This window comes from Heptranchias perlo, chromosome 18, assembly GCF_035084215.1.
Source record: "Heptranchias perlo isolate sHepPer1 chromosome 18, sHepPer1.hap1, whole genome shotgun sequence".
Lineage (NCBI taxonomy): Eukaryota > Metazoa > Chordata > Chondrichthyes > Hexanchiformes > Hexanchidae > Heptranchias > Heptranchias perlo.
In genome coordinates, this window is record NC_090342.1 from 42,556,848 (window position 1) to 42,579,893 (window position 23,046).

General features: G+C 43.5%; 1 protein-coding gene across 2 annotated transcripts in view; it reads right to left on the minus strand.

The window, feature by feature from the left end:
- aass (aminoadipate-semialdehyde synthase) overlaps positions 1-17,242 on the minus strand; it is an 82,602-nt gene extending 65,360 nt beyond the window's left edge. The window contains exons 1-2 of one of the 2 annotated variants that reach the window (XM_067999800.1): positions 17,154-17,242; positions 12,189-12,361 (exon numbers count right to left, since the gene is read on the minus strand). The gene's annotated coding sequence lies outside the window, so the exon portion shown is untranslated. Of the gene's footprint in view, positions 1-2,078; positions 2,124-12,188; positions 12,362-17,153 lie in introns of those variants that run through there. The other variant, XM_067999799.1, reaches the window with a different exon arrangement.
- Between the last annotated feature and the right edge of the window lie 5,804 nt (positions 17,243-23,046).

Consider the following 23,046-nt stretch of genomic DNA (forward strand, 5'->3'; position numbering starts at 1 on the left):
TCTCCATATGCCTATCTGTGAAGGGCCTTGAGATGTTCTTTGATTTAAAAGGCAATATAAATGCAGGTTGTTGATGCTGTTGAGGTCACAAATGACAGGGTAGAATCAGGGGGAGATTAGTCCTCTACTATCCTAGGTGTTGTGAGAATGTTCCACAATTAGAAATAATAAGTCACTATTTCAGGAATCAGACGGTGATTGGAATATTGTAATACTGCTGCCAGTTGCCATGTCGAAGGCCGAGAGCAATTGGCTGATTATCAATTATGTGCTGGGGGAGGGGAGCAGCCTCTTTACAACAGCCTGAATGAGACCAATTCGTACTACAGACTGTATTCCCAGTCATAGTCTACTTTGTGCTATAGAATGCAGACGGTCTACTGTTTACTTACTTTTACCTGCAGGTGAGCAGGACCAGGTGTTGCATTAGCACTGAGAACAGTATTCAAAAGGACGGCCCCACAATGTAAACACTTCAATGGTTTTGAAGAGGCAACGCTCAGGCTACTTTGTAGAGAGGGTGTAGAAGGGATGAGAGATGGCAAACTTGAAGACCAGTGCCATTTTTATCATCTTTATTCATACTCTATCGATTTACTCACCCACTCACTGCCACCAATACATGCACCCAAATACAAGAAGGTGTACTAAATTCTAATGGAACTTATTCAGGCTGTGATTCAACCATTGTAATATAATCTTCTGATTTCCCTTCTCCAGATGTACGGCAGGAGTAATTTCAGCAAGCTGCTGCCCTGGTCCTCTCAAGCACTTCACTATAGGAAGTGCAATTTACAGAGACTTGAGCATATAATCTAGGCTGACATTTCCAGTGCAGTACTGAGGGAGGGCTGCACTGTCAGAGGTACCATCTTTCAGACGAGATGTTAAACTGAGGCCCCGTCTGCCCTCTTGGGTGGGCCTAAAAGATCCCGCTGGACTATTTCAAAGAAGAGCAGGGCAGTTCTCCCTGGTGTCCTGGCTAATATTTATCCATCAAACAACATCACTAAAACAGATTATCTGGCCATTATCTCATTGCTGTTTGTGGGACCTTTCTGTGCATGTATTGGCTGCCACGTTTCCTACATAACAACAGTGACTACACTTCAATTGTACTTCATTGGCTGTAAAGCGCTTTGAGACGTCCCGAGGTCACGAAAAGAACTATAGAAATGCAAGTTCTTTCTTTCCACACCCAAGCATCAGATCAGACTCATTCACACCAGGGGATTTGCTGAGTGACAAGGTGCCCGAAAGTGGGCAGAATCAGGATGCCTATGCAGCTACAAACTTGGCACAGCCAATAACTTGTACACCTCAAGACCCAGCTCAAGGGGGTCGGAGGGCCACCTCAGTCCAAAGTGGCTCCAACTGATACTGAGTTCACATTGGGTGGAGCACATAGGAACCCGGAGCACACAAATCACAGTTTCACGAAAGAGAGGGTGGGTGATGGGCAGCAGGAGATAAGTGGGGGTGAACTGTACCGTACCATATGTGAGACAGAAGTAAAAAGATCCCTCATTCCTTTATAAAAGTTTCAATTGCTAAATATCCTCTATACTTCTTGTTTTCATGTAAAACCTGCTTCTGACATTTGCAAAGAGACTAAAGTATAGCGCTTTTCTTTAAAAGAACATGAACAGGAAGTGAAAAACATGTGTCAGAAAACGTTTTCCCATCCTGAGAGATTACTGAAAGCACAGACTCTAAATATAGTCTAGGCACTGTGCAAGTGAGGCTTTAAAGGGCTCAGACTGCGAGGCCAGCTCACGTTCCTTGAATGACTGCGCCGATTGCATGTAGATTCCCCTTTAACAGCTGCTGCAGGAGCTTGGGCGATTGCCCAGTCCTGTCCGATTGGGAGAGAGGGGGTGGGAAAGAGTTGGTTGTTTGTAGCGATTGCGTTAACAGGCCTGAAAATTAAAATGATGTGTCGCAGGAGAGGTAAATCTCCTTTTAAGAGGGGGAAATCTCTTTGGACGCCGATTGCGCAGCGTTAGACCCTGCAAAGAGAGAGAGAGAGGGGGGGTAAGGGTCTGCTAAAGTTCTGGGTCTCGGTAACAAACACTCACCTTGCTGTTGAGCAGAGCCGGAGGAGGAAGCGCAGTGTTTGAAAGGGAAGGATTGGGAATGAAGAACTATTTCCAGAGCGGCGTGAAACTGACTCCCCTCCCCGAAGCAGCCAATAGTGAGTCAGCCCAATGCCACAGCCTCCTCAATGGATCGACTGACTTTAATCTCACCAGAAGATCCGACCCCAGCAGCCGTGTGTAACCTTTGGGAGATCGGCTTATTGATCCGCTTATTTAAACAGAATGCATTTTTTTTTCTGGTGCATGATGACATTTTTGAATGTTAGATGACACTGTCAGTGCAAGTTGTGATAGTTCTGGTCATCGACCAAAAAACGTTAACACTGTTCCTCCCTCCACAGATGCTGCCTGACCTGCTGAGTGTTTTCCAGCGTTTTCTGTTTTTATTTCAGATTTCCAGCATCCATGTGTTTTTACATAGTATTTACAGCACAGAAGCAGGCCATTCGGCCCAACTGGTCTATGCCACTGTTTATGTTCCACAGGCGCCTCCTCTCACCCCTCTTCATGTAAGGGATATGGGCCAAAGGCAGGTATATGGAGTTAGATCACAGATCAGCCATGATCTTATCAAATGGCGGAGCAGGCACGAGGGGCTGAATGGCCTACTCCTGTTCCTATGTAATCCTATTAACATATCCTTCTATTCCTTTCTCCTCCATCGTTCACATCGTTCACCTGACGAAGGAGGAAGCCTCCGAAAGCTTGTGAATTTAAAATAAAATTGCTGGACTATAACTTGGTGTTGTAAAATTGTTTACAATTTCTCCTCCATGTGTTTATCTGGCTTCCCCTTCAATGCATCTATTTTGTTTTTGTTATAACATTTTTGAACTTGTAGCTGCTTGTAATAATTTGCTGTGTGGGAGGGAAGGAGAAAGTATTTCCTGCCCAAAATCCCCGCATAATTACTTTGGCATAGATGAGGGTTGCGAACTCTGGTTGGAGGCATTCCTGGAGGTTTGATCATGTGACTTCTACACAAGTACACAAGTTATTCCATTTACCGTATACTGGTTGGGACTCCTGTAGTTTGAGTATTTTTCCACGTGGTTTTGCGCCAGCAGCTGCTGTGCGGCAAGTTCCAAGAACCAGGAGGCCTCCGATGAGCAGGGGAAACCAAGACCCTGCCCACCCACCCATTCCAGCGACCAACCAATTCCGATTGCCAAGCTCTCCCCAGCCCCCTCCCAACTGCACTCCACGTGGGTGACGTCACCGAGCCGGAGGCTTCTCTAACAGCAGCTGGTGACATCATGGAGCTGGGATGGGGGTGTGGGGGGATGGGTGGGGTGGAATTTAAATTGCTGATCTCCCGGGCTGCGGGAGGTAGCGCTCGAGGGAGGACCCTCCAATTCCGGGAAACCCCAGTCTTTCTGGGAGGGTTAGGAACCCTACTATAGATATAAACCAGGGGTATTAAACTCTTTTTATATGGTGAGCCTGATCCCACATCCTGGGACTTGTAGCAAAAGGTATTAAAATAGAAATAGATAAAGATTAAAATATATTGCTACTTATAGTTGGAGTTTATTTGCTATATTGCAACAGTTATTACACAACAACAACAACAACAACTTGCATTTATGTAACACTTTTAACTTGTAAAACGTCCCAAGGCGCTTCACTGGAGCATTATCAAACAAAATTTGACACAAGCCACATAAGGTGACCCAAAACTTGGTGAAAGAGGTAGGTTTCGAGGAGCATCTTAAAAGAGGAGAGAGAGGTTTAGGGAGGGAATTCCAGAGCTTAGGGCCTAAGCAGCTGAATATTTCCAGAGTATTTCACTGCCTGTTAAGTGCTCTGGGACGTCCAGAGGTCATGAAAGGTGCTATATTCAAGTTGAAAGTTCTATATACTGCTACTGCTGCTCCCTGATATTAGGCAACTCTTGGCTTGAACCATTGCATCAACGTTTGGAGCAAATAACTGGGCTGTCGCTGATGAGTACCGAGTTCAGGTTTGTGTCACAAAGTTGAGAACACAGCTTAGACCTGTTGATCTTCATGATTTGAGAATGCTTGTTCACACAGGTACATGGTCCCAAACATGGACAAAATTTTTGATGCAAAGGACCTCAGGTTGGGATAATTTGGTGCCAGGTATTGATAAAACTTTAACAGAGTGTCGCACTGAAGGTCAAGAACTTCCATTTGGAGCTCCTCTGGTACATTTACAGAAAATGGTGTTGAAAATTACAAACTCTCCTTCATGGTTCCTAAAATCAGGGAATCGTTCTTGAAATTCCTTTCTCAGTTCAGCAATTTTGCCCACATACCATTTTGTGAAACCATCACATTGGGCCGGAACTTGCATGTGCCCCATTAGTTAGACTTTTTCTTGCACCCTTCAACTCAAAGATCTTGCACCATAACTTGCTGGAAGTATGAGCTGATAACACTGTGTGGGCAATGGGACATTTGGGACCTTAGTGAATGGCAGGACCAATAGTTTATCTCCTTAACCGATGAGATTTAGGGATTGAGAAAGAAACAGGAATGACAGAGAGGGAGGGTGAATTAGAGTCATATCAGGTACAGAAAGAGAAGTAAAGAGAGAGAAAGAAAGATTGGATTAAGAGTGAGGGGGGAAAAAAAGACAAAGGAAAAGTAAAAAAAAAACAATTTTAAATTTGACATTTTTAAAATTTGTGAAGAATTTACTACATGCAGGAATGAGATTGAACAGTTTATATTGTTCCCATTCTGGGCCAGAGACGTTGATTGGCATTGCATTAACAATTATCACACCGTTAAAAAGGTACTTGTGCTCTTAATTACCAGACTTAGCTTTCTGTGGCGAGCTCAATTAATGTGCAAATCCAGCAAGCTCTTAAAAGGGCGAGATGGCATTTCGGCAAAGCTAACGGCGGAGCAGCGGAAATTGACCTGCAAGTTCTAGAAATTCACAACTCACCGCATATCTTTTAATCCCTTGAACTTGCTAGCCGATTTGCACATTAATAACAGTGTATGTCGTTAAAACGCCGTTATTTTTCCAGCAAGATCCGGCCCATTGAGTCACAACAGCATCAAGGCAGGAAGTTACCAAGTTACTCTGGGAAAGTTGCTTCTACCGCAGCTGAAGTTTCATCTCGAAGGCCTGACCATTGCCATGGTTTTTCGTCACCACTTGGTTGCAATTCTACATTCTTCAGTTGAGCAAGTTCAGGTGCTCTGTAATATCCACCATATTCACAGCCATTCATTGTCCTGTGAGTCAGTGACATCTTTCCCTTTCTGATGCAAGAACAGTCGGATCTTACCACGCCATTCAAAAAAGCAGAGGAATGCAAGAGAGGAGGTTTTCAATGCAGTTCCATGACTTAGCCACCGAACTGCAGTGTGATTTGATAGTCCATTCACATTCTCCCAACAGCTGGCTAAACTGCTGGTGGTTGAGAGCTGCACCTTGAATAAAATCATAACATGATTCATTTTCAAAGTTTTATTACACAGAGCTTTTTGATGTGAAAACTACTAAACCGCTGGATTGGGTTGATAGTTTGCAAGTTGGCTTTCAGTTTTGCCACAATTCCAGCTACCTTGCCCACTGTTGAGGGATCCCTATCTGTGGCTACATTCACAGCTCTTGTCCAGTCCACATCCCGTTTGCCCAGAGCTCCCACCAAGCTGTTGGAGAGGTTGCTTGCTGTTGTCGTGGCTCTCATCGGCACCAATTCTACAAGCTCACGTTGTCATCAGCTCCACAAATGAATGCTGCTCGCTGAGCCATGTCAGTTACATCAGTGCTTTCATCAATTGCAATTGAGAAAGCAGCAAGGGACTTTGCTTTGTCCCACAGTTGACTGTTTGAATTTTCAGTTAAATCATCTTTCAGCAATAGTATTTCTTGAGAGGCTGATATTTGCAAAAGCTTGCTGCTAATCTGGAGATGCTATTTCTGCAGCTTCTGGCATGGAGTTATTCAAAAATTCTCCCTTAGAAAATGGTTTTGGTAATATAGCTATTTCATGGGCAATCACTCACCTTAACAGCAGCAGTACTTAGGTGGTGAACATTAGTAAACATTGATTGCTGTTCTAATTCAGAAAATGTATCTTCCCGTAACTTTCCTGTGTACTTATCAAATTTCTCACAATGGTTTGCCTCCTAGTGTCTTTTGAATGTTGTAGTCTTCCGTCACAGCCACCTGCTGCTTACAAATCAAGCATGTGGGCTTTCCATTCATGTCTGCAAAGAAATACAAAATTCTCCATTGCTCTTGAAACACACAGTGCTCTTGACCTACCTTTTCTCTTCTTAGATAAAGACATGACGGCCACTACAGAACTTAAAACTGGGGACCAATGTTACGAGACGTTGAATTTATAAAGAAATAGAGATTGAAGGGGAACTAATTCTGTCACATTAAGTAACTTTGCTAGTACTTTTTCTTCATTAACCATTAACAATACAAATTTATGCATCAATATACCTTTTTCTTGTCCATTGGTAAGTCAGTCCTGAATCTGCCAAAAGCACCCAGTGTAAAAAGACTGGGTTTTCAAGAAAGCAGCACTTCCTGCCCAAAATTTTTTTCCAGCGAACAGAAAGCATTGCCAGCTGTTTCGGGAGTCTGTGGGCCGGATGAAAATGTTCTGTGGGCCATACGTTTGACACCCCTGATATAGACCTTTCTTAGAATCAACGTGGGTCATTTTAGCTTTGGGCTTTTGTGTAAACGGGCCAATATTAGTTTGGATTCCTGTTATGCACCTCTTCCAATTTGGAAACAAAACAGGAGGCTGATCCGATATCACCCAGTTTACACTATCGCCAAAAGTTCAAATTACTCCCTATAATGTGTTAAGCTACAGAAGGAAACCATTGGGTCCAACAGGTGTGTACAGGTATTTGTTTCCATGAGCCACCTAGTCTAATCCCACTCGCCTGCTCCACCCCAATTCCCTTTAATATTCCTTTTTTTCAAGCATCTAATTCCCTCTTGAGGATCATCTGTACAATAATAACCTAGTTAACAGCATTCAGCATGGCAGAGGAAAGTCCTGCCGAAGCAACCTTCCTGACTTCAAGAAAGTGTAAACCCAAGTGGACTGTGGTGTGCCTAGACGTCCAAAAGAATTTTGATAAAGTTCCACACAAAAGGCTACTAATGACACTCAAAGCTGTAGGCACTCGGGGTAAACCCTGGGAATAGACAAGAAACTGGCTGAAGGGCAGGATTCAACAAGTACTCCTTAGTCAGTCGTGGCTCAGTTGATCGCACTCATCTGAGTCGGAAGGTTGTGGGTTCAAGTCGTACTCCAGAGGCTTGAGCACATAATCTAGGCTGACACTCCAGTGCTGTACTGAGGGAGTGCTGCACTGTTGGAGGTGCCATCTTTTGGATTAAACTGAGGCTCCATCTGCCTACTCAGGTAAAAGATCCCATGGCACTATTTGAAGAAGAGCAGGGGAGTTCTCCCCAGTGAAGAGTCTTGAGATATGAAGACTATTTCCACTGGAGCAGAGAAGGCTAAGAGGAAATCTATTTATATAGCATCTTTCATGACCTCGGCATGTCCCAAAGCGCTTTACAGCCAAAGAAGTAATTTTGAAGTGTAGTCACTGTTGTAATGTAGGAAACACGGCAGCCAATTTGGGCACAGCAAGATCCCACAAATAGCATTGTGATAATGACCAGATAATCTGCTTTCTTTAGTGATGTTGGTTGGGAGATAAATATAGGTCAGGTCATCGGGGACAATCCCACTGATCTTCAAAACAGTGCAATGGGATCTTTTGAGTCCACCTGAGAGGGCAGATGGGGTCTCGGTTTAATGTCTCATCCAAAAGATTGCACCTCTGACAATGCATTGCTCCCTCAGTACTGCACTGGAGTGTCAGCCTAGATTATGTGCTCAGGTTTCTGGAGTGGGACTTGAACCCTACAACCTATGTCTTCCTAAAGTTTTTTACAGTCCTCCTCGCTGTTTGTCAAATCTCCTATTTTTGTGCAGTCAGCAAATTTCAAGATTGTGTTCCATATATCCAAGTCCAAATATATATAAAAACAACAGTGGACCCAGCACTGACCCCGAGGGTACACCATTCCCAAGCCTTCACCAATCCGAGCAACACACATTTACCCTGAATCTTGGGGCTCCGTTTTAGCACCCACTATTGGGTGCGTTCCTGGCGGGGGGGGCTCTGAAAATCGGGGAATCACGGAGCGGGTCGGGAGCCCGGCTCCAACCCGCCCACTTCCGGGTTCCCCACAGATGCGCCGACGTGCGCGCGCAGCCCCCACATGTGGGACTCCCGCAGGTAATTAAAGCCGGCGGGGTGCCACTTAACAATATTTATCCAGCTATTTCAGGTCATTAACAGACCTGATTAAGGGAATATGTGAGGAGGGGTGGGATTTTAGAAACAACTGGGACTGTTTCCCATACTGGGGGAAACACTCCCAGTTGAAATGGATGTGTTGCAGCTAGCAGCCTGTGGCAGCTGCAAAGGTCCACTTGACAGGTGGCGGGGGGAGACCCTCACTCATTGCAGGAGGCCACTCTGTCACTTGGGACAAAGTTTAGCCTCCACCACCCTCCTCCTGACAATCAAATTCACCAACTTGCACACTTACCCCGGGGTCCAGAGACATGTACCTACCTTGCGTACCTACCTTGCGGACCCCCTCCGATGTACATATTCCAGATGGGGGCCGCCGTAGCTGTAGTCATGACCTCCTCGGAGGGCAAACAGCATCACCAGCCTCGCCGACCAAGCCATCCACCTCTGACACGTGGAGCTCCACAACACAGTGCTGTGACACATCCACCTGCACAGCAGGAGGGAGGGTAACCGCAGAGAGAGATGCGTCGCAGGGAGCACTAGGGTCCACAGACCGAGGCTCAGCCTCCTGGACCTCTCTGAGCAGCAGTGCACACGGAGGCTCAGAGTCACTTGACATGTAGTCGTGGACATCTGCAGCCTCCTTCATGCCGAGCTGCTCCCGGCTGGCCCGAGCACCATCTTCTTACCTGTCGTTGTCAAAGTCACCACTGCCCTTAACAACTTCTCCTCCGCATCCTTCCAGGGTGCCACCAGGGACATCGCCGACGTCTCTCAGTCGTCTGCACAAAAGAGCCCTGCAAATACACCTACACCCACTCTGCAGTGACACAATGGGTGGCATCAGGTGTGGGTCTTCATTGTGATCCTCAGGAAAGGGCATTAGTGCACAAACCAGACAAGATTCGCAAAGACGTGGCAGGAGTGGTGCCAATATAATATGTGATGTGAGTTGGTCAGAAATCAATAGAAGTAAAAACCATGACAAACCCTCAAACACCCTTGTGCATCCCCTTCATGCTCACAACACGTTTGCCTTACGCTTCCTACTGCACATATGTGATGCATGCCCTGTGGCTGCAGCACAGGTAGTGGCAGGTTGAGTGCGGCTGACCGTGAAAGAGATGCATGAGAGGGTGAGTATGAGATAGAGCCATGAGATTGTATGAGGATTGGGTTGAGTGGTAGTGGTGGGATGAGTACTGGCGAGGTGAGTCAGTGCAGGTAAGATGAGGATGAGGTTTGAGTGGGTGTGAGGAGTGATGTGACAGAGTAGTATTGGCAGTGCAGAAGGAGATGTGGGGTGGGGGCGGTGATGTGGCAGATGGAGTGTAGGGGAATGAGTAAGTATACTCACTTTGGCTGACCTACTTAGGTCATTGCAGCACCTCCTGCACTGTATGCAGGTGGGCGATATGTTGGTGGTGCAGGTGACCTCCTCTGCCACCTCGAGCCAGGCCTTCTTGGTGGCAGAGGCAGGCCGCTTCCTCCCGCCCGCTGGGGGGAAGATCTCTGTCCTCCCCCTCCTCCTCACCCCATCTAATGATACCTGGAGTGAGGCATCATTAAACTGGGAGCAGGAGGTGCTCCATGCTGTATTTTTTCCTATTTGTTGCAGCATCAGTCAGTGGAGGACTGCCCCTTTAAATAGAGCTCCTCCAGCTGACAGATCTTACTGCGCATGCGCAGCCCGCCCGACGCGCAGATCAGCAGCGGGGAACCCGGAAGACCAGGTAAGTGGATCCAATTAGGCTGCAATCGCGCGCGGGGTAGACTGATTTCGCCGGGCACGTTACCCACGCGTCCATTCGCCTCCCCTGCCGCGAACCCGCAGCCCTGGTAACATCGAGCCCTTTGTGTCAACCAATTTTCTATCCATAAACAACCAGTAGTTTAGAAGTTTCCCTCAGCCATCAACTTCATGGTTACTGGCAAGATTTTTCTAACTACTGACTGAATGTTAACATCTTCATGTCGTTCACTTCATCAATCCACAAGTGTTTTTTTTTATTTAATTCAAAATGTTTCTTTTTGTCAATGCCTTTTGATTATAGAATTGTAGAAAGGTTATAGCATGTAAGGAGGCCATTCGGCCCATCGAGTCCACGCCGGCTCTATGCAAGAGCAATCCAGTTAGTCCCACTTCCCCGCCCTATCCCCATAGCCCTGCAATTTTTTTTTCCTTTCATGTACTTATCCAGTTCCCTTTTGAAGGCCATGATGGAATCTGCCTCCACTTCCCCCTCAGGCAGTGCATTCCAGATCACAACCACTCGCTGTGTAAAAAAAAGTTTTTCCTCATGTCACCAATCACCTTAATCTATGTCCTCTGGTTCTTGACCCTTCCACCAATGGGAACAGTTTCTCTCTCTCTACTCTGTCTAGACCCTTCATGATTTTAAATACCTCTATCAAATCTCCTCTCAACCTTCTCTGTTCCAAGGAGAACAACCCCAGCTTCTCCAGTCTCTCCATGTAACTAAAGTCCCTCATCCCTGGAATTATTCTAGTAAATCTCTTCTGCACCCTCTCTAAGGTCTTCACATCTTTCCTGAAGTGCGGTGCCCAGAACTGGACACAACACTCCAGCTGTGGCCGAACCATTGTTTTTATAAAGGTTCATCATGACTTCCTTACTTTTGTACTCTATGCCTCTATTTGTTAAGCCCAGGATCCCATATGTTTTTTAAACTGCTTTCTCAACCTGCCCTGCCACGTTCAACTATTTGTGCACAAATACCCCCAGATCTCTCTGTTCCTTTACCCCTTTTAGAATTATGCCCTTTAGTTTATATTGCCTCTCCTCATTCTTCCTACTGAAATGAATCACCTCATATTTTTCTGCGTTAAATTTCATCTACTATGTGTCCGCCCATGCCAGCAGCCTGTCTATATCCTCTTGAAGTCTATCACTATCCTCCTCACTGTCCACTACCCTTCCAAGTTTTGTGTCATCTGCAGATTTTGAAATTGTGCCCTGTACACCCAAGTCCAAGTCATTAATAAATATCAAGAAAAGCCGTGGTCCCAGCACAGACCCCTGGGGAACACCACTGTACACCTCCCTCCTGTCCAAAAAACAACCGTTCACAGCTACTCTCTGATTCCTGTTACTTAGCCAATTCTGTATCCATGTTGCTAGTACCCCCTTTATTCCATGGGCTGCTTTATCAAATGGCCAGATTGAGGCCAGAAAGCTCCATCAGCCAAAATATCTTCTCCTGTTCTTTGTACTTTCAGCAGCTTCACTACAGAATCCCACGGTGAATCGGCTGCATTTGTTTCTGCATTGGTTTTACCTTTTACTGATTCCAATACATTGGGTTATAACCAGTAATGGATGGTTTAGATTGCTTCAGACAAGAGTTTCTTGTCAAAAGGGGGATAAACACCATTTGGAGCATACTTTTATCCAGATACTGTTGATGAAGTATTCAGAAGGGGAAACTAGCAAATGAAGTAAAGCCTTAGATACAGCAGATATCCATAAATTAATAATGTAACCTGGTGCATCCAAGTGGAAAACTGCCCCTAGCCAGCACAGCACAAATTCCACTTGTACCAGTGGACCAAGGTAAAGGCAATGATCTATGGAATAGTTTTACATTAATAGAAGATAAAACCAAAATATTTGTTTTATAAGGAAATTCAAGATACAGTATATATTAAGATGGCAGCTAAAAATCCAATTCATAATTTGCATAGAACCTTCTGAAAATGGAGTTTCATTTAAACCTTTCAGAATTTCAAGACCTTTTCTATTTGTAATCGGGGTGTACTTTTTCTTTCTTACCTTTATTAATTTCTGTATCATTCCATCCACTTTCTAACAACTGTTTTTTGCGGTAGAATTAGGGAAGGTGCCAGCATCTCTGAGCTGTGACACACAGACTGGCAGAGCTTAGTTCTGTCTCCATGACCTGTCACACGGTGCTTTCCTGATGTCAGTCATGCTACAGGGAAGAGCTGTAGGAAGAATGAGGAGTGAAATTAATCGGATTGGGGAGGAGGGGAAAGGCTAGGATTGGATGATGACTCCATTTTGTTCATACTCAGATTCTTATTAATACAGAATTATTTCTATGTACAGTGTTGACACTGAAAGCCCGATCAGGCTATGGTCAATAAGTAAACACAAAAACATAAGCAAGCCCAGTTTGAAGATTTAATGATGCATTATACGTTCTTTTGGAATGGACTCAGATGCATGAAATCTCCAAACATAACTTTATTTACATGTTTTCCCATGAACTTTCTTGCTTCCAACTAGGCCATGAAGAATTTGCAACTGAACAATGCCCCAAACTGAATTATATTCACTGTCTTTATCTTTACAGTGACTCAGTACCTAGTCTTACACTATGAGATAATGGCCCAGAGTTTCCAATTAGAAAATCCAGACTAGAGTATCTTCAGTCCAATACTTATGCATGGCACAATTCATAGTATTCTCCCACCCACCCCCCCACCAAAAAAAGTTGTCTCTTAATTCCCTCCCCCCACCCTCCCAATTTCAAAAGTACTGACTTGCTGGATAGATCTGTTGATTTCACTCCTACCTGTCCCATGCAACTGGTACATCTCCTGCAATGGCTTCTCCTTTAGCTCCCACGATCACCTCCGGAGTTCCCCAAGCATCCATCCTTGACTCCTTTCTATTTCTCATCGATATGCTGCCCCTCAATGACATTATCTACGGCACAGGGTCAGCTGCCATAGTATACTGACGATGTCCAACTGCACCTCTCGCACGTATCTGACATGTGGAAACTATCACCAAGCTCAACGGTCGCCAAACCATGATCAGCAGCAAGAACCCTGGTTGATTTTCCCCTTCCTAGCTTAAGAGTGCTGAGGTCAATCAAACTAACGTTAGTACTACCCCGACTGAGACCTACTAACTCAGCACAGACTGGGCATTGAATCTGAGACCTTTCTGGTCTGCGTGACTTAGTACCCTACCAGGCCGCATTTACGAAGACCAGATACATTGGAGAATTCATATTACTCTTAAAATAAGCTAAATTAGTATTTGGTCCAACTTGGCGCTGTAAAGCATTTGGCAGTCTTTTACAGGATTAACTGTAATATTTATGTATTTCAGTTTTGCAAACCAAATCATCCTGCATAGATACACTTTCTAGTCCCATCTCTGCCAAGGAAATACTTTTAATGAAAGGGGAATTGCATTCTACTGGTTAACAAGGCAAGCCAGGGACAAATATTGCATCTGGATTTTTCCCCAGCTATGATATTGTGCATGGGGAGTGGTGTTCCCAACCAGAATTTGGGCTTTTACTTTAGGAAGGAAGTCAAGCCCGCGGAGACATTCACTGAAGACAACATCAGGAATGAGAGGCTTTCGTTATGAGGTAAGACTAGCAAAACGGAGGGTCTTTTCATTAGAACAAAGAAAATTAAGAGGAAATCTGATATAGGTACTCAAAATTATATGGGGTTTTGATCAGGGAAATGGGGAAAAATGATTTCAACTGGTTGGTGAGTCGGTAACTAAAGGGCATAAATTTAAGCACCAAAAGAGAAAGGGGATGATCAAGAGAATATTATTTTTTTATGCAGAGGGTTGTTAGGACATGGGATGCCCTACCAGAAAGAGTGGTGCAAGAGGAATCCATTATAGCTTTTAAAAGAGAAGTGGGTAAATATTTGAAAAAGAAAATGGTCTAGAAATTGGGCTGAGCAGCGAACCAATGCCGCTCGTTAATTTGTGGGTGAGTTTATAACTATCAGTAGGCTTTAGAGCGGGAACTTCCTCTAAATGTGGACTGCAAAAAGTGCAGCGTCCTTTGAGCTGAGAAGGGGAAAGAAGGGCTTTCTCCCCTCAATCAACCAGCTTGAAGCATTCTTGACAAGCCGTGCAGAGTCAGAACCAGGAAGTGCAAGCTACAACAGTAAATTCAATGTAAAATCAGTTAGAGAAAGCAAAATAAAGAGAGGGTAAGAAATATTGAATTAAAAGACGGAGATAAAAGAGACAGACAGAAAAAAAACATCTTTTCTTATAAATGTCGAACAACAATTAAAATTGAACGTAATGAGACTCCACATTTTTTAAAGTTAATTTTCAGTGCCAGAGAGGTTGTTTGGCAGTTATTAAGACTCACCACGCCGTTAAAAGTTAGTTTAGACCTAAAAAACCCAGCATACCTTTTTTATGGAGAGATTAGTTTGTTTCCAGCTGGGCAGGAGAGTAAGTTCGCACTGGTCCACTTATTCAGCCGGCGAGCTGTCCTCCCCCTCGCAGCTTTCAAATGAGCAGGGCAAATGATGGAGCAATTTCCGGATTTCCGTGTTTGACTGCGCATGTGCACTCGCCGGAACTTGCTCATCGATTTGCCCTGAAATAATGGTGAGTCCTGTTAGCCTCACCGTTATTTTATGAGCAATTGCCAGGCCAATGCAACAGGGTTTGGAGAAAAGGCACGGGAATAGGACTAAGTGGATAGCTCCTACAAAGAGCTGGCACAGGTGTGATGGGCCAAGTGGTCTCCTGTGCTATAAGATTCTACGATTCTATTGATTGAAAAGCAAATGGGATTCTGGGTTTTAAACATAGGCACATTGAACATAAAAGCAAGGAAGTGATGTTGGATTTCTACAAGACATTGGTTAAGTCATAGCTGGAGTATTGTGTGCAGCTCTTGGCATCCCTTAATAGGAATTATATTAGAGCCATGAAAATGTATAATGAGGATTCACTAGATGTATACCAGGAATGACAGATTATTGTTCTGAAGAAAGGTTCAAAAAATTGAAGCTCTTTTAACTGGAACAGAAAAGATTAATCTAATGGAGGTTCTCAAAATTATTTTTTTAAAGTTTTGAGAGGGTAAACAGTGAAAGATTGATTCCACTGGTTGGCAAGTTGATAACAAGGGAACATAACTCAGGATTATGCCTGGGACTGGGAGAAATATAGAAAACAGCAGAAGGACATAAAGAAAATATTAAAAGACCTGCAAAAAGGGAATATAAAAATAACTTGCAAATAATATAAAGACTAATAGTAAAAATTTTAATAAAAATATTAAGAGTAAGAGCATGACTGAGGAAGTGTCACTCTGAGGACACCCTCTATAATGCTTTGGTTTTTACCTGTTGCCCAAACTAAATTTTTAAAATTTATAATATTTATTCAATGTTAAATTCAAGTGGTTGTCTTAACATTAATTCGGCAGAGATGAATCCAGGCTGGTTACCATAGTAATTTGGGAAATTAATTAGAAATTTCATGCCATTGTGATGAAATTGTGTCCTGGTGACACTCAAGTTGCTGGTTATCGTTCCTTCCCTGTGACATGGCCAGGGGCCTGTCTGGAGCAAATATCTGAGAGTCAAGGGCTCTCACATTAAAGGGGAGGTGTTTCAATCAGGGTGGGCTAAACTCCCCAAGACTGGCTCTTTCTTTTTCAGAGACAGAGTGGGTCAGTGAGACCTAACAGCCTGTAGCAGAAGGCAGGACCAGCTAGCTTTGGATTACCTTAGTTTGAAAGTGGGCCTGTGCCTAGGAAGTCAATATTTTTTTAATATATTCTTTCATGGGATGCGGGCGTCACTTGCGAAGCCAGTATTTATTGCTCATCCCTAATTGCCCTTGAGAAGGTGGTGGTGAGCCGCCTTCTTGAACCGCTGCAGTCCGTGTGGTGAAGGTTCTCCCACAGTGCTGTTAGGAAGGGAGTTCTAGGATTTTGACCCAGCGACAATGAAGGAACGGCGATATATTTCCAAGTCGGGATGGTGTGTGACTTGGAGGGGAACGTGCAGGTGGTGTTGTTCCCATGTGCCTGCTGATCTTGTCCTTTTAGGTGGTAGAGGTCGCGGGTTTGGGAGATGCTGTCAAAGAAGCCTTGGTGAGTTGCTGCAGTGCATCCTGTGGATGGTACACACTGCAGCCACTGTGCGCCGGTGGTGAAGGGAGTGAATGTTTAGGGTGGTGGATGGGGTGCCAATCAAGCGGGCTGCTTTGTCCTGGATGGTATCGAGCTTCTTGAGTGTTGTTGGAGCTGCACTCATCCAGGCAAGTGGAGAGTATTCCATCACACTCCTGACTTGTGCCTTGTAGATGGTGGAAAGGCTTTGGGGAGTCAGGAGGTGAGTCACTCGCCACAGAATACTCAGCCTCTGACCGGCTCTTGTAGCCACAGCATTTATGTGGCTGGTCCAGTTAAGTTTCTGGTCAACGGTGACCCCCAGGATGTTGATGGTGGGGGATTCGGCGATGGTAATGCCGTTGAAAATATGTTTGGGCCTTTGTTATTTTTCATAAAACGAGCAGAGGAAGTTGACCAATCTCACTGTGAAAACTGTATTCTGTTCATTCATACATTTTATGTAAAAATGAACCAGTTTGTTGGTTTGCAGTTGTGCCTCATCTTGATGGAATGCTTTTCAATCTGCAGTCTATAAAGAGACTATACAGGCAGTAGTATGTGCGATTATGTAAATAGCTGGTATACAGGCAAGGGTTCTATATACCAGGCTATGCTATTGTTTAACTAGATATTAGGCAGCAAAAGGTGCATTCCAGATCATTGGAGATGTAAGGTCCACTTACAGGAGTGACCTGTTAAATCAATGGAAAGAAAATCAGTTGGGTTCTATAACGAGCAGGTGATCAGCTGTGCCAGATTACAGACCAGGCGGTGAAGACAAATCTACCCCGTCTCTCTCCCTGTTTCGGGTTGGCTGCCTGTCTCTGAGCTAAAAGTTAACTAGTAGATAACTTATGAAACTTTACCTGAAAAACTCATTCTGCAGCTTGTTTTCAAATCATCTGGAAAAACTCAGAAATATTCCCTTCCAGTTGTGAGCCAACCTTCCACTCACACTGGCAGCACCTTACCAACGCACGATGGGAAATTCTGCGCAGGCTCAAACTGCACCTGCAGCCTTGGAGTGATAGCTCAGAGTCAAGATATTAACTTCAAGCGTAGACTTTGGACACAGGCTGAGCCTTCACATAATAACATTAATCTAACTACTCAAATACGCAAGAGAACTTTATGGGTTCGTTTATTCATTTTGAGTGTCAACTTGACTCAGTGATTGCACACTCACCTGGGCTCAAGCCCCACAACAGAACTTAACACAATCTAGGATGACACCTCAGTGCAGTTCTGAGGGAGTGCTGCATTGTTGGAAGTGTGGTCATTTGGATGAGACGTTAACCTGTTACCCTGTCTGCCCTCTCAGGTGTACATAGTGGATTCCATGGCACTTTTTTGAAGAAGAGAAAGGAGTTCTTCTGGTGTTCTGGCCAACATTCTTCCCTCAACCAAAACCAAAACAGATTAATTTGCCGTTCATCTTATTTGGTGTTGGAATATTTATCTTTGGCTTCTCATAGTATTATAGAATTATATAGAAATTACAGCACTGAAACAGGCTATTTGCCCCAACTGGTCTATTCCTGTGTTTATGCTTCACACAAGCCTCCTCCCACCATACTTTATCTCACCCTATCAGCATACCCTTCTATTCCTTTCTCCCATGTGTACTTATCTAGCTTCCCCTTAAAGTATCTGCTTAGTTTAAAAGTAGAAAAGCTTTATTCAGGCGTTTATGCCATGTAAGGCATTTTGGCATCACTGTGGAGCAGGAACTCTGGGTTCGGCTGAATAAATAGTATTTATTTACCCTAAGAAATTTGGCACAATGTATTCAGCTAATAAAGTCACACCTCTGAGCAAATATATTAAGGCCGGGCTTTTGTGAGAGACTGAGGCCTTCAAGCAAAAACTTTAATGAAGGAATAAAAGTGACACTAAAGGCAGTTGAATGGACACATTTAGCCATGTTACTGTAAAATATGTAAACATTTTTTTAAACCATATCGTGGACGTAGAAATTTTAGCTACAGAGGAAAAATGGTAAAACAAACTTTTTTCGGAAAGAAAAAGAAAAGAACTTGCATTTATATAACGCCTTTCACGATCCCAGGATGTCCCAAAGCGCTTTACAGCCAATTAAGTTCTTTTGAAGTGTAGTCACTGTTGTAATGTACGAAACGCGACAGCCAATTTGCCCACATCAAGATCCCACAAACAGCAATGAGATAAATGGCCAAATAATGTTTTTGGTGGTATTTGTTGAGGGTTAATGTTGACCAGGACATCAGGAGTACCCCCCTGCTCTTTTTCGAATAGTGCCGTGGCATCTTTTACATCCACATGAGGGAGCAGACGGGACCTCAGTTTGGTGACTCATCCAAAAGATGGCATCTATGACAGTGCAACATTCCCTCAGTATTGCACTGGAGTGTCCGCTAAAATTATGTGCTCAGGTCTCTGAGAAGGCATTTTAACTGATTTGTAGGGGAAAAGATAACACTGCCACCTAGTGGTGTGGCAGAGGATAGTGACAGATCGGTGTTGTCCTTTAATCCTGGAATTCCCATTATAGTGCCTTCTAGTGGCCTGGGATAATAACTACATTTTAGTATTGGAATTTTTCAATGGAATGCAAGATTTTTAATAAGACACTAGTCAATCTCCAACAGGGTATCAAGGCCAACTTTTGCCTTCAGTTGAACCAGGGTAAGAGGGCACACAGACGTAACTCAGTACCCATTTTAAATTCATACAAACTGTCCTCATTTTTATATTTGCAATGGAAACTGCCTGTATAATTATAGCATGACAAGTTTATATAGGCAGTTTTCATTAGAAATTTGGTCATAGTAATTTATAATTGAAAAAGTTGACAGGAACAGCATACAGACATAACATTTTTAATACATTATAGATATACACACACCCTTTTAAACCTGTTGCATTGTTTGTACTTTCCTAGGTTTTTATGACTTACAAACCAAGAGGTGTAATTCATGTTTAACATTAGTTAAAATTTACTATTGGACAGACATAAAAACCTCTTATACAACTTCTACATAGATACAATTAAAACACAACATTTTGTTCTCTATTTCGATTGAATACTGAATGATTGATTACATTAGAATCTATAAGCCATGGGAATGCAGCTGTAACATTTCTTCATTAGCTAATTCAATCGGAAACCAATTTATAAAGAATAGATTCACAATTTTGCTTTCTAGGGGAAAGAAAGAAAGAAAAAGAAAGAAAGGGAGAAAGAAGGAAAAGAAGGGAGAAAAAGAACTTGCATTTATATAAGCTCCTTTCACAACCTCCAGAAGTCCCAAAGCGCTTTACAGCTAATGAAGTACTTTTGAAGTGTAGTCACTGTTGTACTGTGGGAAAGATTTGCTCTGTGCACTCTGCGCCTATCAGGATTCAATCATACAGAAGAAATCTGCTGCTCAACCACATACTATAGGTACAGGAAGCTATGAAACCCAGCCCAACAGTTTAACAAATACAGCAAAAATCTATTAACTAATCAACAACTATACATCTCAGTTCAGACAGTTCCAGCTGCATATATTGTCTGTCATGTATGCCTAGATAACAATAGTGAAGCACTTCAGAAAGTAACCATTGGCTGTAAAGTGTTTTGGGATATCCTGGGACTATGCTAAGGTGTTATATAAATGTAAAATCTTTCTTCATCATACAGCCTAGAGGCTGGTACTGAAAAAGGAGATAAATCTGTATATGAAGAAAACTTGCTCTTCACTGGAAGGCCTGAAATATTACATCCTGAAAAAGAGGAGTTGCTGGAAAAGATACAGCAAAAATCGTCTGCTTCACTCCTGTCATGTATGCTTCAGATGGTTTTCCTGAAAGCAAGATAAGGGCCACTTTGTTATAGTTTGGAGCTAATGTCCAGTTATGCATTTATTTGGAATCTACTGTCCTGTTAAGCTGGGCAAGGGGGAATTTTAACTGGGAGCGCATGGGGGAGAAGGATGAGCCCAGAACGTGACTGACATCAGCAGCGTCAGGCCCAGGCGATTTTAACTCCTGGGCCTCATCTTCATGCTGCCAATTAGCTGCATACCTGAAATGGGTGGAAAGCAGCTGGCCGATGGGCAGGAGCGGAAGATCAGGCAGTGGGAGGTCGCCAGCTAGCACCGCAGGAAGGCTCACCGCACAAGGTGAGTCACGGAGATGGAGTTTCGGGAGGGCCAGGTGGAAGGGTGGCAGAGAAAGCCCAGGGGGGGAGGCCTAAATTTTCCTTGCTTTTTTGGAAAGTAGGAAAAAAAACTTACTCTAAATGGACTTTCCTGCTCCCAGGTCCACTTCTTGCTGTCTTCACCACAGAGACTTCTCCACTCAGGCCCGAGTTAAAATTGCAGTGATGCCCGATGACCTTATGATGACCAGTGATCCCGATCTGCATATTTAAAGAAAGATCCCTTTGATTTCAGCCTTTGCCATATGCTTAGAAGAGCAGGTTAACATTTGGATTGGCAGGAAACCAGTGGGTAAATCACACGGGACAGTTAACTGCCTGTCCTCCCAGTTTCTGCCAGGCGGGTAGGGTTAAAACCGTTCCGAGTGTCAATGGCTTACACTTTCCAAGAGAGAAGCTATTGGTAACATTACCCTTTTCAACCAGAAATAATATTCCTTTTCATCCCATTTAAAAAGGCATATATAACAAGGAACAGATATTTTGTAGTTTAATTGCTGGATCTGTATATAAGCTGCCTGTGAGACCTGTCACTTTCTGGTAAGGGAAAGTAATAAAATAATCACAAATTTTCCACAAAATTCACTGTAGCAAAGTGCAAGGAAGGAAAAAAGAGCAAGGTCCAAAACCCTGTGAAAACTATTCCTACAGAGACATGTTGCACCTTTTACCTTGTTTAAAACATTCACATTTAAATGCTTCTGTTCATCTTAGTTGTTTTAGCCTTTTCTCTACAAAGCCGCTCTTTGGCAGTTTTAGGTGCACAGTGAAGTGACAGAACATGAGGTTTCCTTCCCATGACTTCCCTCATGTTTGTTCTTAATTTACACATCTTAATAGCAAGAAAGAACTTGCATTTATATCACGCTTTTCATACCTTCAGGACGTTCAAAACACTTCACAGCCAATGAATTACTTTTGACATGTAGTCACTGTTTTACAAGCAAATGTGTCAGTCAGTTTGCACACAACAAGGCCCTACAAACAGCAAATGAAGTGAATGACCAGTTCATCAGTTCTTGGTTGAGGGGTGAATGCTGGCCAAGGCACCAGAGGAACTCCCTGCTCTTCGTTGAAAAAATGTCATCCGATTTATTTTTATATATATATCCACTTGGACAGGCAGGCTGTGTCTTGGTTTAACATCCTATTGGAATGACTGCACCTCTGTCACTACAGCAGTCCCTCAGTACTGCACTGGAATGTCAGCCTAGGTTATGTGTTTAGATTCTAGAGTGCGGCTTGAGCCCTCAGCTTTCTGACTCAGAGGCGAAAGTGCTACCAGTAAGCCAAGCTGACACTTAAGTAATCAAATAAACTGCTTTATTTAATAGCCAACAAAATATTACTTTGCAAAATGTAAAATGTAAGGCACATTAAAAAGTCTGATGTGTACATGGAAGCTATAGGATTCCCCTGTGTCAGTCAGTAAAAATGATCCCCATCCACATCACCACTGTTAAGTCGCATGGTACAATTTCAAAGAGAGGAGATAAGGAGAATTTTTTTTTTACACAGCAAGTTATGATGATCCAGAATGCACTGCCTGAAAGGGTGGTGGAAGTAGATTCAATAGCAACTTTCAAAGGGAATTGGATAAATACTTGAAAAGGATAAATTTGCAGGGCTATGGGGAAACAGCAGGGCAGTGGGACTAATTGGATAGCTCTTTCAAAGAGCTGACAGAGGCACAATGGGCCAAACAGCCTCCTTGTCTGCTGTAAGATTCTATAATACATGTCATAAATAATCAATTTTATCAAATGAGTTTTGACCTCATGATGCCATCTCAGCTCTCTGATGGTTTCTCCCCTGTAGCACATTGCAGACTGTGTGCTATTCCTATCTATCCAGTCGTAGCCAGAGAATCACCTACAATGGCTTCTCTTCCCACTCCCGCATCTTTGCCTCTGGAGTCCCCCAAGGATCTATCCTTAATTCCCATGTGCTTGCTGACAATGGCTTCCAGTCCAGCAACGCCTCGATTTTAAAATTCTCATCCTTGTTTTCAAATCCCTCCCTGGCTTAGCCCCTCCCTATCTCTGTAACTTCCACCAGCCCTACAGCCCTCCAAGATCTTTGTGCTCCTCCAATTCTGGCCTCTTGCGCATACCCAAATTTAATTGCTCCACCATTGACGACTGCACTTTCAGCTGCCCAGGCCCTAAGCTCTGGAATTCCCTCCCACACCTCTCTCACCTCCTTTATGATGCTCCTTAAAAGCTACCTCTTTGACCAAGCTTTTGGTCACTTGTCCTAATATCTCCTTATGTGGCTCGGTGACAAATTTTGTTTGATAACGTCCTGTGAAGCGCCTTGGGGCGTTTTACTTTGTTAAAGGCACTATCTAAATGCGAGTTGTTATTGTTGTTGTAAACAAGCATGTAGGGCAGATTTCACTTTATTCTGCAGCTGACCATTTTCATGGGAAAAGGTTGCTGAGATTTCTTACAGCGGTCTCAGTTGGAGAAGAATTTATACATATAACTGGTATTTTATTATCCACCATTATTATACTTTTAAAATAGAACTTCAATACCAATATTTCTACAGGTCTCATCTTTGCTTTATCAAGA